Source organism: Heloderma suspectum, chromosome 1 (assembly GCF_057233095.1).
Source record: "Heloderma suspectum isolate Gila_16-S chromosome 1, 16-S_ref, whole genome shotgun sequence".
NCBI lineage: Eukaryota > Metazoa > Chordata > Lepidosauria > Squamata > Helodermatidae > Heloderma > Heloderma suspectum.
In genome coordinates this window covers 265,826,422-265,843,283 of record NC_139458.1, presented here as the reverse complement: position 1 = coordinate 265,843,283, position 16,862 = coordinate 265,826,422, and positions in this window count along the sequence as shown.

Sequence of the window (16,862 nt, the reverse complement as noted above, 5' to 3'; positions counted from 1 at the left end):
TCCCCAACCTAGTGTCTTCCAGATGTTTTGACTACAATTCTCAGCATTCCTCACCATTGTCCATGCTGGCTGGAGCTAATAGCTGTTGAAGTCCAAAACATCTGGAGGGCACCAGGCTGGGGAAGTCTGTGCTAGAGAATGATGTTGGATTCCATTGCAATTCCTGATACCAATTGTATATTGGGCACTCTTGTGAAGGGGTTTATCCATAGGAAGTGTTACAGTTAAAAAACAAGAAAGGGAGGAAAGGAGGAGTCACAAGGGATTAGTACCGCTTCCACAGATCATAGGGAGCCTAATAAAAGATTTAGGGAAGAGTCTACTAAGTGAAGACAAAGAAGACTTTCAGAAGTGAAAGACAAAGAAGCTTTCAGAATAGAAATAAGGTAGCCTTTAAAATCAAAATTTGAGTTGTCTTCTAAAAGTCTCCACTAAGATTTATGAGCTTGATGCAAACCTCTTGGAAGAGATTTTTGCCATCTGGAGTAGACAGGAGCCGAATTAGCTCCTCTCATAACAATTTTCTTCTTACACAATAATAACAGGTATATATCTGATCTTAATAAACTGTGAATCAGATAATAAGGGTGTGACAGTCTCCCTGCTATTTCACAAACAGAACCTTTATTATACAATGAATCAAATGCTAAAAGATAACCTCCCACATATGCTATGCATACATCTCAGAGATGAGCTATTCCCTTCTGGCATTTGTTTAATTTGTTGGAGTGGGGTATGTGTGTGTGTTTTCCTTTTATGTAATGTTATGTATTTCTTTTTGATCCTGTTAGATTTCTACGACAATGCCACCATTTGTTTTGTCAGATTCTGTGGGTTTCCACAGTAGGGGTGCTTCTAGATGGAGGGCTCCAATCCAAAGCATTGTACCACCGTCCCATGTTTTCCTCCTTAACAGATTTGTGTGTGTGTGTGTGGTAAAAGAAAATGCAGAATTGGTAGAAAAACACAGGAGGGTTACGAAAGGAAGACAAAGTCACCTGGATACCCCCCTCCTAAATTATGTGAATGAAGCAGGGCAATTGCACAATACAAGCATCATTTGGGAGCACCCTTGGGTTTATTCTGGAATAGCCATGGTTTGTTTGCTCACTTTTCATGGGGCATCTTCACCATGTCCTTATGGAGTTTTTGCTCTCCTCTTTTCCTTGTAGTTCTTAAGTCTCTTTTCAAACCTTTTGACTTCTTTGGAAACAATGGAACAGTAGCTCAGTCTTCACAGATGTAAATAGCCTTAGCACTACTCTTCTGTTTTTTGTTTTTTAAGAGATAGCTTTGATATTTGAAGTTTCACATATCAGGCAGGTTACCATGCCTGTACTTCAATGAACTTTTATGGATACCTTTTCTGTTGGTGTCAGTTTATCAGTGTGTTTGTTTTTTAAATCAATCTTCTAATTTGTTCTAACATGGCTTTTCACCTAGATTTTTTAAAGAAGTAATATTTCCTGCATAGCTCTCAAAAGAAAAAAAGCATTTTAGTGCAACTTTTAACATTTATTTTTTAAAAAAACATGCTGTCATTTTTGCCCTTTCTGATTTCTTTGTTTTCATTTGCTAATCTTGTAATTAGCATTAAAACATCTTAGCCTATGTTTTATTAAATAATTAAGTAACCACAGCAGTGTCTATATAATTTTTTTTTAGGGCATATTAAAGAACTGATTAAAATTGATTTTAAAATATTGTGCTCAAAACTGACCTTTCCCCGCCCACATGGCTAGGTCATGCCCACTAATATGGGCAGAGCATAAAGGGAAATACACAAACACACAGTGCTATACCCCTCAAAAGTATGGAGAGTTGCCATTTGCATTTAGTTTACAGAGGAAAAGCAATGACTGGGTAATGCTAGGAGCCCCCAGTGTGGAAGCACCATCAATGTTTACACAGGTTTGTTCTTTTTGAATGCTTTTCAGAATGCTTTTTAAAAAATAAAAAATAAAAGACTAATTTCAGATCTGTGGGCTTATGTTTTGATTTAAGGAATGTGGACCTAAGATACCTCTCCACAATCTGGTTTCAGTGGTAAGGCCATTTCACATGTTACACAGAGGTAAGCTCAGGTTTGGCAGAAAGTGTACATTCCGTAAGGGGCTACAGCCAATCCTGATGATGTAACATGTACAAAATATGTTTCCTAGCATGGCTTTGTCATATTTACACTTTGTACCTAAAAGAATAAAGGAATTGTGAACTACTTAATAAATGAAATATAAGAACTGTCTTTCTGGATCAGACTGAAAAGTCCATCTAGCCCACCCCTCTGTCCATAGCAACCTTCCCCAACATGGTGTCCTCCAGATGTTTTAGACTTCAACTCCCATCAGCCCCAGCCAGCATAGTTAATGTTCAAAAATTCTAGGAGTTGTAGTCCAAAACATCTGAAGAGCATCAGGTTGAGGAAGGCTGGTCTATGGCAATAATTCACCACATTTCCTGAGGATGCTCACAGACATAACATGATGCTGATTGCAACCCCCTGTTGCTTGTTTACACTAGGTAGTAATTAAAGGTATAAATATATTAACATATTACATGGAGGTTCAATTTTTAGCAGACATAGAAAGTGGCTATTGATAGAGACTCATCCTTGATTATATCCTTGATTCCAAGGAAGACCTGTAGCTTTGAATTGAGATTAATCACTGGGAAGACCCCTGTATCCATTGAAAAGCTCATGTTCCTGAAACAACAGGTTATTTTTCTTCCTGTTCACAAGGGCACCAAACAGGAGGCTAAAAATACGACGTGACATTTAATTTGCTGCAGTTGGCTTACAAAGTCACATCGCCTCATTTTCTAAGGTCATGCATGTGTTTGGAAGGATGATATCATAACACCTGAAAGGGGCTCTCTGTAAATGGATTGTTTCTACTTACCTGCCTGACACAGTTTGCAGCAGCACTAAGGATCAGACCAGCTGTGCAATTCGCAGCTTTTAATAAATGCAATAGTGAGAGAAGAGAATGAAGATGATCACTGAAGCTGCACCAGTTGAAAGCAAAGTTCCTCACAACTGATTGGTTAATTAAAACCTAGATGCAGCTTACCCCTTGCTGACATTTTTATAGTCTTTTCATGAAACAACCTTTAGGGATGGTGGGAAACAGAGATAATGTTCAAGGGGAGGACCACTGGCACTTGATCACAGAAAAAGAAGGGATTATATATTCTCTGGGCTGCGTGAAACTTACCATATGAAAATAAACCAGTGGCCTAAAAATAAACATCAAGGAGCTTTTCTTACATTTGAAAGCCACAAGGAAAGCAACATGTGAAACAGTGAGGACAAGAGTCGATTTATCATATATAGACACTCTTGTAGATAACAAAGGACAGCTGGCTGGGTCATTGTGAGGAAAAGAAGATGGAGGGCACATCACTAACATCTTTATTACTAAAAATCCATGGACAGAACGAATCTTGTTCTTTCACTATGATAATGGAACGTGCTGAAATCCTGCAAGCAGTGCCCACTCCAGGTCTTGGAGGGCCCTTAGGCAAGACACCCTCAATGGGCCCCTTCCTTCAGTGGGCTGGTTCACACAATCGCAGTGAGGGAAATAAGCCATGGGGCTGGTCACATGCCAGCTGGACTTCCCCAATTACCCATGCTGGCGCAGTTTGTTGTGTTGTCCAAACCTGGGCAGTATGGCGGGGGGGGGGGGGAGGCAGCAACCTTCAGTAACCCAGCAACAGCCCATGGGTTATCTGAAGGTTGCTGCGCCCTCAAAAAAGCCATGCCACCTGGGTTCGGGTGACAGAGCAAGCCGTGCCAGTGAGAGTAATTAGGGAAATCTGGCCAGCACACAACCAGCATGGACGGTTGGGTTAGCAAGCCACAGTGGTTTGTTAGCCACACTGCGATTGTGTGAACTGGGTCAGGGAGTCTGCCTTCTCACCACCATTGTCACCAGCTGCTATTGCTCCTCCTCCCCTTTCCCAGCATTGCTGCCACTTGCTTGCTTGACAGGCAGAGAGCCAGGGAGCAAGTAGGCAGTGGCGTCTACTGCTGCTCCTTCTCACCACCACCATTGTCTGGGCCAGCGTGAGAGACAGATGAACAGGCAGGTTGCAGTGGTGGAGAGGAGCAGCAAGTCCGGGGGGCTCTTGTCAGTGGGCCCCTGCTGGGATGTGGGCCCTCAGCAGGTGCCCAACCATGCCTACGCTAGATGCCAGGCCTCCCTGCAATCCTGTATGCAATGTGCATCCCACTGAAATCAGTCATGGGATGAAAATGAACATCTGATGTGGGGCTGCCACTGGTAAACTCAATGCAGGGTTCATGTTAAGTGGGTTTGTGACTAAAACTAAAGCTGCCAGTCACATAGTCCAGCAAATTTTGCTGACATCCCTTTCAATCTATCGGACATATGCGTGGATGCTTCTCCTCACCACGTGGATGAATTTATTTATTTTATTTATTTAAAATATTTCTTAGCTGCCCTTCAGCATAGAAGCACTCCCAAGGCAGCTTACAGAATAAAATACATAAAAACAGTTAAAATATTAAAAGAGATAAAAACATAAACACAATAAAATAGCAATAAAAATAGCAATAAAAGTCAACAATAAACCAGCGGCAACAACAACAACGGCAATAGCAGCAACAACGGTAATCATATCAAGAGAAGGCCAAGGTAAAATCATATGTTTTCAAGGCCTGCAGTGACGGAGCAGGGCCGACCTCCTATGGCAACTTGTTCCAAAGGTGTGGGGCCACTGCAGAGAAGGCCCTCTCAGCTGTGGTCACCCACCTAACTGCTCTGATGGGTGGGCAAATGAGAAGGGCCTCTCTTTCTGATCTTAAAGTGCAGGCAGGCTGATATGGTGGGGAAGGCCAAATCCACTTCATGGCTGTATCCATTGAATGAGACCAAAATGGGGATTACTGAGCATAACACTTCAGCCATAGTTTGGAAGGCTTAAGTGCTATAAGAATGTCACAAGCTCTGGTGAATATGACTTGTAGTGAGAAACATACAGTAGTTGGAGAGAATTTTTTTTATGGAAAATTGACAAGAAGTAACCTTCCCATGTCTAAATCATAAATTCACAAGTGGATACCTGGGAAAAAAAGATCCTGCTGGAAGGTTTTTCAGTATCAGGGAGCGGGAATTTAAATGGTTTATGTTCCTTACTTGATCCCTACTTACCCCAGTCCCCTAGTGACAGGCAGCAATTTCCTGCTTGTGGAAAGCTGGCACATCAGTGAAAAGGGATCTAGACTAACATTCTCCCTGGCATGCTAGCTTTTCCATATGCAAGGTGGTTTTCTTGACATTTCAATTAAAACCTTTGATCCTATTCCCACTTGTACTCTAATGTATGAACCAGCTCTCAGTTCTGATAAACGAGGAACATGTTTAGGTCGATCTAGTACAGTATTGTCTGCTCCAGGAATGCAGAACCTCAGGGCCAGGAGCCAAATACGGTCACCTTGTGATCTCAGTCTGGCCCTCTGGGATTCCCAGAAGGCCATGCCCCTTCCCCTTCTCTCCCCCCCCCTGTTTGATGGTTTTCTGGCTTTTGTGTAGTTTTCTCCATTCTAAAAGGTTGAAATTCCTCTCGTAATGCTTAGTTACTGGCAGTAAGGGCTTTAAGGTAAAATAGGCTGGTACCACTGTAATGCAGCCCCCAAGAGCTTCTCTGAAGTAGAATTAGGCCCTCGGGCTGAAATAGGTTCTGCACGTCTGGTCTACTCTGACCGGCAGGGGCTCTGTGGAATCTTTGGCGCCAGCTGATATGTTATCCTTTTTGACCAAAGATGCCAGGGACTGAACTGGGAACTTCTGCATGCACACCACAATTGCTCCCTTACACAGTCAACAGATGTATGATCCATGAGAACTTTATGATTCAGTGGATAAAATATATAAGAAACCCCAAAGGTAGATGTTAGGAAAGATCATGTTGAAAGCAAGCTGGGTTGTGTTTTTTTGAGGAAGAATCCCTTTTGCAAAAAGAAGTAATACGGTGTTTTAGGGTGGCCATATGTCCCCTTTTACAGAATACCCTCCTTTATTTGAAAGTGTCCTCCAACTGGCTTAAAGATAAAGAACTATAACAACTGTTGCCCATCCACATTTACTGTAGCACCTGAACAGCAGGCTGACCAGGAAGGCCCACAGGTCACCTGGTCACAGTCTTCCACCCTATGGAGAGATGGACTGTATTCCTATTTAAATCATTTCTAAATTTGCATGTATACAAATGCCCATGCCCATGCAAATTTTATGCAAATCACCGTCCTCTTTTGTCTTCTTGTTTGGTGATACATTTCCTCTTCTTTCATGATTCATAAGTGGCAGTGCTAAGTAAGAGCTCAGAGCTCCCAGGAGTGAGAGCGGTGCTTTGAAGCTGGTCAAAACAGCACTGCAGCCACGCAAGCAGGCCAGATCACCTCCGTGCTAACGATGCCACAAGGATTTGCTGGCTGGAAATATCAACTGCTTGACTGACAACCTGTCAGGGCCCAGCTACATATTCAGGGAAAGCACACAGGGTGCTTCTCCCAAGATTTCGAAATGCAGGGAGGGAGTGAATGATTCAACATTTTACCTCCAAGGCTGAATCTACACGTAGCAGTTATACCGTTATCAAACCGTTATCATAACTATTGGTACACATGACACCAATGGGCACCAACAGTTATGATAACGGTATAACTGCTATCTGTAGATTCAGCCCAAGCCAAGCATTCATTGTCTGAAATGCTAACATTTGTGAGGGAGATAGTTTCTAGCCCCACCTAACATGCTCTCTGATATAGTGCCAGAAGCTTCCTTTTTCAAAGTATAGGAAGAGGGGTGGCACTGAAATCATATTCTCTTCCTGCACTCTAAAGTAGGAGTGCTTTTGGTCAAGTGCTTTTTGTGAATATGTATTGGAGTTCACAGATATTAACTGATATGCTGTTTGAAGCTCCTGGGAGCCCTGCTAATATGTAGATCAACTGTATATTCCCTATGGTTGTCCATAACGTGATTCAGGGCAGTTCTATTGCTTTTGCTTGAAATGTTGGCTTTCAGAAATCTTTAAAACTGGCCTGTACTGCTTTGACTTCCATCTGTACATGTCATTGCGATATGTACTTAGAAGTATTCTTTAAAGTATTAATCAACTTTTCAACCAGTAAAAAATGTGGAAAATTAGACAGAGGCTGGAAATTACATGAATTAGCTTCATTCCATGTGGAAAATTGGGGAGAAGCATGCATGCATTATGGAAATGTGTGCACTAATGATCTAGCTGTTTATTGTTTCCATGTGCTTATTTCTAAACAGCATAATTCAAGGAACATGCATTGCTGAACTTTTTGCAGATGTGAAGCCATGAATGAAATATAATGGGACACACCTAAAATCCTGAATGTGTATATTTTGTCATTTTAAAACCATTTCTTCTGAGGACCGTATATTTATAGATGAGCCAATTCTTGGATTCTTTCTCTTTGTCACACTCTAGCACGACCAAGAAGTGGAATGGTGTCTGGAGTTAGCTATCCAGATGAAGGGCCAGAGCCATATGTACAGCACTGGACTATTCATTGTTAGTGGACCCAAGTGACTTCAAAAGATGTGGCATAGTGTGGTTGCACTTGCCGCTGTGGTAGGGGTGGATTTTGCACCCCTACAATACTTCATTATCAATGACATTTGAAGTCCTGAAACTGATTTAACCCCCCCCCCCCCGCTGCTATAGTATAGTGGTGAAAAGTATAAGCTTTGAGCCAGGAAGTCCTTGGTTCAAAGCTAGGAACTCGCTAGGTTGCTTTAGGGCCAAACTGATGTGTATTTCATCCATGTGTCTCTCCCATTTCATGTATAAAGCAGGAGTCGGGGAGCATTATTTATGTGAAAATGAGTGCATGGGAGGAGGATAGCAAAGTCTACCAGTCCCACGCCTTGCTTCCATTGCCTTAAGCAGTTTTCTACCAGCACAACCCACTTCTCTCATTGGAGCTGACTGGGGGAAACCCCCTCCTCCATGTCCTCCTTTTCATGTAAAGAATAGCTCTTCCATGCCTGCTTTACATGTGGATGGGCCACATACCTGGTGAACTGCCCCTTCACAACACTTTTATCCTTCATATCCCAATTTACAGGACTTTTCTACATTAGGCATTTATTGTGCACTCATTATTCCCTACTCACAGCTGTTTACATGTTCTTTAGTTTCGCTTCTGTGTCTAACCAGCATTTTTGGTGAGGTTTTTGTTTAAGAGCAGGGCAACTTTGGCATTTAATTATGAAAGTGAAAGAAAATGCTATTTCCTCTTGTGTATTTTGCACTATTCTGCTACACCACCATGCCACCTAGAGGTTACATAGCAGAAAAGCAGGAAATGCTCATGTAGTGCTTGGATCTCAATTCTGTGATGAAACCACAAGCAGATGCAATGGATTATCAGACAATTAACAGCCTGGTGTAGAAAAGCTCATGGAGTAATCAAACTGCTTAACAGGCACTTCTCTTGTAAACCTTACAGCGACCCTATAAAGTAGGGCAGAATTATTGTGTCCATACTGCAGGTGGCAGGTCTGAGGCCGAGAGAGTGGCTTGCTTAAAGACACCTAGAGAATTCATTGCAGAGGTAAGATCCAAACCAGGAACTGAGTGATTCCTAGCTCAATGTTGTAACTGGCATGCTACTCCAACTCTACCAGGCTATTATTAGAAAATGGTGTACCTATGGATGAATCCCCAACAATCTTCCTCTGTATGCCACTTAGTAATTGTAAATATACTATTATAAGCTTGCAGGCCAGGCTCCATGCAATTTGAAGGAAGCAGTGTGTATGTTTTAATAAATGGCTTATCTACAGTGCATCTGCAGTAATAATTACATATGTTTCTGTCCAATAAACCTATTTTATGTAGCACTTGCAATTCCAGATTTTTAAGGACATTCTTTCACATTTTGGCAATGTTATTTGACAGAGGGTAGTTACAAAGACACTCAACATTCACATCATTGTGCTTAGCAAGGTTGCCAAAAGTCTCCAGCTGATAAAAGGACACACAGGGTTGGATCCAGACTTAGTTGTACTTAAGAGAAGACTCAATGAAATAAATTGAGTTTAAGTTACGCATCCAACTTAAGTCACATTGATGTCAATGGGTCTACTCTAACTACAACTAAGTCTGGATCCAACACAGTGCTTTTGGTACAGAACACTTGGAGGGAAATCATGTGCCTGTTAGAAGAATCACAAATGACTGTTTCAAAATGTTCCAAGGAATGATTGCCTGGAAAGATAATGCAAAGAAGACTTCAAACAGAATGCAACGGTGAAGGCACTGGTGCTAACACACAAGAACTGGGTGAGTATGTAACTGAAAAATGATAGGTTTGATATGCGGCCTTGCTCTGCAGATTGTAGTGTGAATTTTCAAAGAAGCTAATTCTTGTAGTTACCCTGACACCATCCTCAGGAGAAACATTTAGCGGTTACACATTTACTTACTATTATTTTTACAATCCCAGCAAATCGTTTTGGCTGAGCTTAAGAAATCTGGGGAACAAACTGTACAATCAAAAAATAATTAGGATGGATATAATGATCAAACTGATATAACGTTCTAGACCGAGTGTAAAGCTTTCCTCTAGGAACTTGTGGTTTGGATAATGTTGAGGAACCATCCATCATGCCTTTAAAAATAGGCACTGGAATTTTTCATATCTATATCTATATCTATATCTATATCTATATCTATATATCTATATATATATATCTATACACACACACACACACACGTGCACACCCACACATAGAAACAAGTTGCTGTTGTGAATTCAAATCATTGCATTTCACATGTGAAAATTCATTCCCCCCAAAACTACTGTGAGGATTGCAGCTAAGGTCAGAGGGAACAGGGACGCCTGGGGTGTGGCGTGAGACAGATGGCATCAGAGTCCCTGCTAATAGAACTGGTGGTGCTGAGAGTCCCTGTGAGCTCCATCATGACACCGCTGCTTTCTAACTGCCCTTCTACCACAAATATGACACTTATACTTCACCCTTGCCCAGAGAGTGTCTCTGCACACATCTCTGCATACTGTCCTCCTATTTATTTATTTGATTTATATACGGCTGAAATTTTTAATATATATATATCTATATATCTAAGCAGTTCACAAAATACATTATAGTATACATTAAAATACAATTAAAATGCATAACGTTGCTACAACATTGATATAAAACACTGATTTTAACATTTTTATTAATTCGGACACCCAGGGGAGGCTGGTGGCTCCAATTTCGGTGGGGCAGAGGTTCCATTCTGGCGTTTAGTTACAACCAGCCAGAAGTCTAAAGGAGCTATCCAAAGTACTGGACCTATTTGTCCAAAGTATCCAAAGTACTATCCAAAGTACTGGACCTTGGATAGCTCCTTTAGACTGCTGGCTGGTTGTAACTAAAAGAATGAAATCTCTGCCCCACCGAAAGTGGAGGCATCAGCCTCCCCTGACAACACTGTAATTACAAACAAACAGACTGGGCAGCACTTTCACCCAGGGAAAGCTTGGGTGGAGATGGGTCTTTAATTGGCATCAAAAGCATGCTGCAGTTGTCACCTCCCAAATACTGGGGGGGGGGGAGGACATTCTGCAAAGTGGGTGCCACCACAGAGAAGGCTTGCTTCCAAGTTTCTGCAAGATGGCAGTCTGCAGGTTATGGTAAGCAGCAAGACCTCCTCCAATGATCGTAATGCTTGCACAGGTCTATATTGGGAAAAGCGATCTGCCAGGTACCCTGGTCCCAAACTACGTACCTGTTCTTTCTGAGTGAGTGCAACCCCATCTAGAGCAGGCAGACTCTCCAATTCCCACACATGGGAACCACCCACCCTTAGAGTCTCCATCTTGTCAGGATTCAGTCTCAGCTTGTTGGCCCCCATCCAACCCATGATCACTGCAACCAGGCACTGCTTCAGAACATGCAGGGCCTCTCGTTTGTCTCTTATGTCTTGTTGTTACCTCTCCTATCTGTGGCTGCAATCAAAGGAGTTTGGCCTTGAATCTTCAAGCAGCACTTCTCCCCATCCCCAGCCCGGGTACAATGCCTCATTATTTCAAAAGAGGTTTGCAGAGTGAGGTGGAAGTCTGGCGTCCAAGGAAAAATGAAAGATCACACACAAATACACTCAACACACACAAGGCTTTCTCAGATAACCTTGTGGTTCTTGAAAGAGGGCCAGACCACTGTAGTTGGCATCATCTTGGTCCATTGCTCAGTGCTCCCCATTGATGGGTGGCCACTTATGAATAGCCAAAAAAGGGGACAAAAGGGGGCAGCGATTTGCATACACTAATTTATATTTACATGCACATTTGCATCTTAAATGGAAATACAGTCCATCCCACCATAGTGTGGAAGTCTGTGACCAGGGGCTAATCTACATCGCCAATTTAATGCAGTGGGGGAGCAATTTGCTACACATGAAAACAGTCCAGAGTTAGTAGCATGGAGCATCCATCACAAGGCAGGGCACAAGAGACAAGATACAGATACTGGAGACATAGTTTCCAGCAACTCTCAAGTTACCAGTGAGAGCTGATATAGCTAAAGCTACTAGAACCCCACACAGTGCTCAGCTGTTTCCTGTTAGATGCTTGTCAGATGTCCTCCTCATGAGGAAGGCCCAACTCATGAATAGTCCTCTTCAGTAAGCAAGCACTCTTTCTCCTGGCCACCATTCTATCATGGACCTTAAGGCTCAACATTCTCAGGGGCTACATGGTAAACTCTCCACCTCTCTAGGAGGCAGATTCGCAGGCATCACCCCTTAGGGTCCTGGACTGTCCTGGCTAGTGTCAGGGTCTCCTGAGGGGCCAACTGGCTCTGACAGTTCTGGCTTCTCCTCTGAGGACGACTCTGGTGGTGGCAGGACACCTGGGACCATGACACATAATGGGCTTGCCCAGGGGTGTGTCTTTCACCTGGCTGTGACCTCAGTCGAGGGTTGGGTTATCCTTGTTTTCCCCCATTGTTGTGCTTTCCCACCATTTTGAGGTAGCGTGCACAGATACAGGTCAGGGGGCCATCTTCATGGAAACACATAGAGAATCGCTTTCAGCTTTTCTCCGCTTTTTCCTGAAATTGGTTTTGGCCTGTCAGTGGCATAATAACTTGAAAAAAGTGGACTATATCCCTCCCAAACCAAATGCTTTCAGAGGTCACACTGCACTCTAATCTGCCTTACTTTGGGGTAGGCGGAGTCAACCAGGCTTGGTCCCCGCCCCCCTCTTTCCCCTGCTCAGGGACAGGATTTGTATTGTAAGGGATATCAGACATCCAGAGAAAAGGTGCAGAGCCTTTTCTCTGGAAGTTTCCCTACATCCCACCAACAAGTGCGCTTGCCAGTCTCTACAGTCTGCCAGTCTTTATGGAAATGAGACTCCTCTGTCCCTCCTGCAAGGTGGAATGAAACAATCAAGAGGAATAAGAGGAAAGAGGAACTGCATGTAAACACTGCAGGAGGGAGGGATGACTGAGACTGGCAATTGTGGATAGATAGAAGTTCACTGTGAAAGGAGAAGGGGAGAAGAAATGACAGGAGACGAGTAAGAATACTCAGGCATGTGGGGTGGGGGGAGGAGAAAAACAATATAAAATAAGAAGTCTGCTCTACTTAGAGCCTCTGAAACAGCAAATGCAACCTGAAATGGGGAGGCTGAGTCATGATATCTCCAGAGCCAATGTCTGTATTTCACTTGAGAAAAGTTGAACTATGAAACTCCAGGCTACAAGGGAATGGCTGTGGCAAAAGAATTTAGCAGTTTCCAAAGATAGATTAGTTATCAATCTAGAATGATATCTGTAATTGCCAGCTGACTGTGTCAAACATTGCCTCCATCTGCCACCATTTTGTGACTGGTTCCGACCCTGCACTGCCATTTTGAGACTGGTGGGCTTCACTCATTTTCAGCTCTCACAAGAGGGCCCTAGAGGTAGAAAGGTTGAGAACCCTTGCTCTAGTGGGTTAAAAGCCTCTCTAGAGTCTTCTTGGATACTGCCCATAATGCAAGCTATACATCAAGGGGAGGAGAGGGTAGTAAAGGTATGACAAGGGAGGGATTCAATATTGGCTAAGAACATTTCTAGACAAGGCAGTTAATCACCTGTTAATCCACTGTATCTGCTTTCAGTTTCATCACAGAATTTAGATCTGAGCACTACAAGAAGAGTGTTTCCTTTCCTGCTTTTCTGCTACATAACCTCTAGGTGGCACTGTGGTATAGCAGAATACAAACAAGAAGGAACTCCTGTCTTCTTTCACTTTCACAATTAAATGCCGCATTTTACTTGTGTGAAAAAGACTTGCCCAAAGTACTGGTCAGACACAGAAGTGAAACTGGAGAATCACAGTTGTCCATAAACAACTGTGAGCAGGGAATGATGAGTGCATGATAAATGCCTCATGTAGAAAAATACTAAAAGGAGCAAAGTATAATGATCAGGGAATGGGGGTAAAGAGCAGTGCAGTGCTATGGGGGCAGGGGAGCAAGAATTTGCACCCAGTCCAAAGCCCTGCCAGGCTCATGCCAACTAGAATGAAAATGGGGGTATCTTTTTTCCTCTTTATTTCTTCTTTTCTATTTACCCTTCCAGTGAGAGGGAAAATAACTATATCCTCTCCACCACTGGCATAGTTTTCTCCCCCTTGTCAAGTTTGTGTTGCAGGACTGAGAAGGCTTTGGATCCAGCAGTATCAAGGCCTCCCCCGATCCATCCCAGGCATGCCCCCAATATGCCGGTTTTCAGACCCTATCACTGCCAGAACCCCAATAGAGGAAGAGTGATGGGGGAGGCCTCCAGTGGTGGGTTTCCTTCTCCGCCTACAGACCTCCCTCTCTGCCCATGGAAAAGGAGGTCCATAATATCCTACAACCCCTGGCATACTCTCTCTCTCTCTCTCTCTCTCTCTCTCTCCGTGTGTGTGTGTGTGTATACACAATGTATACATTTATTTTAGGGTTGGTTCCAGGGAAGCTAAGGGAGGGGTTCCACACAGTGCTGTGATTCTGACTTGTTTTTACTTCAAAATAACTCTGGAAGATGAGATACTGCTTGAAAGCATGTGTAGTTTTAATTTATTTATATCCATCGTAGCTTCTCTTTAGACTTCTAAAAAAGTGTCAAAGGACCTTTACATAAGGAAGAATTAAGTTTTGAAATTGTATAATGAAATCCAAGATATAAACAGAGTATCTGTTATTGACTATATAATCTGAGCTGTAAATACCTTGTTTTAGATAAAGCATAAGAAGGAGCAGATTGTAGCATACGTTTTAATAGGCCCACTGTCAAGGAGAGTTAATACACTTGTGCTCAGAATTGCAGCGTTTTTATTATATCTTTATAAAGCATTATGTTTTTGTTAAAAAACAACAACCCAAAAACCTCTCTCCCTGTTCCATCAGCCCTCAGGTAGTTGTTTGATGCTTCATTCGCCAATGAAATATTTATGAAGTTCTTTGTTTAGAAGTTTAATTGTAACTGTAAATGACTTTCATATGGTTACAGCGCTTTACAATCCAATATAAATGCCATATGATGCTCTATCATACTGTCCGGAATAGTCATTACGCATTTCACCATCACAACTGTTACATAACAATAAGCAGAGAAAAAGGACAAAAGGATAACTTAATTTAAAACAGGCCCTATACATACTTATTTTGTTGGTAATACAGATCATATCTGCAGCAAAATGTGCTTCCAATCAGGTAAAGTTGCACAGTTATTTTAATACTTTCCATATTTAAAGTCTCAGCAAATACATACTGTGATAAAAGGTACCAAGACCCTAAGCCTGTGCGCAGAGTATGGAGTAGGAAGCGGGGTGGCCTGGCTCAGGGAGGACCATGTTCCCTTGCTCCAGCACTGCTAGCTGACACAAACCCCTGTGCTGAAGCAGCTGCCCTAACTGGCCGAAGCAGAGCATTATCCATCTATACTCTGCCTAGATCTTCAGTGTTGGTCTACCATAGTAGTGGGGTCGCAATATCCAAAGGACCACCTCTTCCCATATGTTCCTGCCTGTGCCCTGAGATGGTCATCTGAGGCCCTGCCCTAGAGATGCAGTGGGTAATAGTGGCCTTCGGTATAGGGTGACTGAGAAATTGAAATCATCATCATCATCTCATCCAGAGGGCTTCAAGGTGTACGTGAGGAGAGATCCCCAGGGATTTGCGACACTATGAGGAATGGGACTCGGTATCTTCCTACCTGTAGTTCAGATTTGTATATTTTGTGCTACTGTTAATGCAGACACCCTTTGGATTAATGCACCATTAACTAGATTAGGTTAATCCTGCAATCCTATGCACACTTGCCTGGGAATAAATCCCACTGAACCCATTGTGGCTTACTTCTGAGTTGATGTGTATACTTACAAATGTGCACTACAAGGTGTGTGTTTTTCTCTTTACAGCAGCTTTCCCTCAGTCTGGTGCACTCCAGATGTTTTGGACTTCAACTCTCATCAGCCCCAGCCAAGATGACCAATGGTCAGGAATGCTGGGAGCTGATGTCCAAAACATCTGAAGGACATCAGGTTGAGGAAAACTGCTTTACAGCTAAGTCATCATTGTATAATTATATAGGCACCCACAAATTATGGAAAGCTATAAGGTGAAATTGGGACCGATAGTAGCTGAACCACCTGAAACTATGTGGAAACTTGCCACACATATCAGAGAAGAAATCACAGGGAAATATATGCTATTGGGAGACAGTGTGGTATAGTGGCTAGAGTGTTAGACTGGGAGCTAGGAGATCCGGGTTCTAGTCCCTACTCAGCCATGGAAGCTCACTGGGTGACTTTGGGCCAGTCATAGACTCTCAGCCCAACCTACCTCACAGGGTTGTTGTTGTGAGGATAAAATGGAGAGGAGGATAACATAAGCCACCTTGGGTTCCTTGCTAGAGGAAAAAACGTGGGAAATAAATAAATAAATAAGAGTCCATCTCCCCTTGAATTATTTTGACCATCATCATTTATTTTTTTACAATATTTAGGGATGTACGAAACCCCCCTTACCTGGCTCCGCCGGGTTCCGCTGGGGGGGGGAGGTGCTCCGTCCCTCCCCCTGGAATCCTTGCTGGGAGGGGAGGCACTCCGCGCCTCCCCCCCGGAATCCTGGACAGCTGGCTCCGCTCCGTGGGGATTCCGCGGAGCTGCCGGCCAGCTCCACCAGCAGCCGGACATCCAGCTGCTGGCTAGCAGGGACACAAATGGCGGTGGCCATAGCCGCCGCCGTTTGCGCCCCTGTAGTCAGCCGTGATAGGCTATGTAAAGACTTATGTAGCCTATCATGTCTGGCTTAAAAAAACAAAACAAAAATGCGTGTACGCAAATGGCGGCGGCTATGGCTGCCGCCATTTGCATTCCTTATTTTTGCCTGTCTTAGTCTACGTAAATATTTACGTAGACTAAGATGGCAAAAATAAGGGGAACGCAAATAGCGTCCGCCATGATATTTGCGTTTCCCTTATTTTCGCCATCTTAGTCTACGTAAATATTTACGTAGACTAAGATAGCCAAAAATAAGGAATGCAAATGGCGGCGTCCGTAGCTGCCGCCATTTGCGTACGCGGTTTTTTTTTTTTAAGCCAGCCATGATAGGATACGTAAATCTTTACATAGCCTATCACGTCATTGGTTGTTTTTTTTACAAGACAAGACTGCAAATGGCGGCGGCGGCAACCGGTCGGAAGACCAGCCGCCACAGCCGCTGCCGCCGCCCGGAAGATCCGCCCCAGGTAAGTCTCATCCCAGGGGGGATCTGCGGGGGGGGTGGGGGGTTGGCAGGCTGTTCCACCACA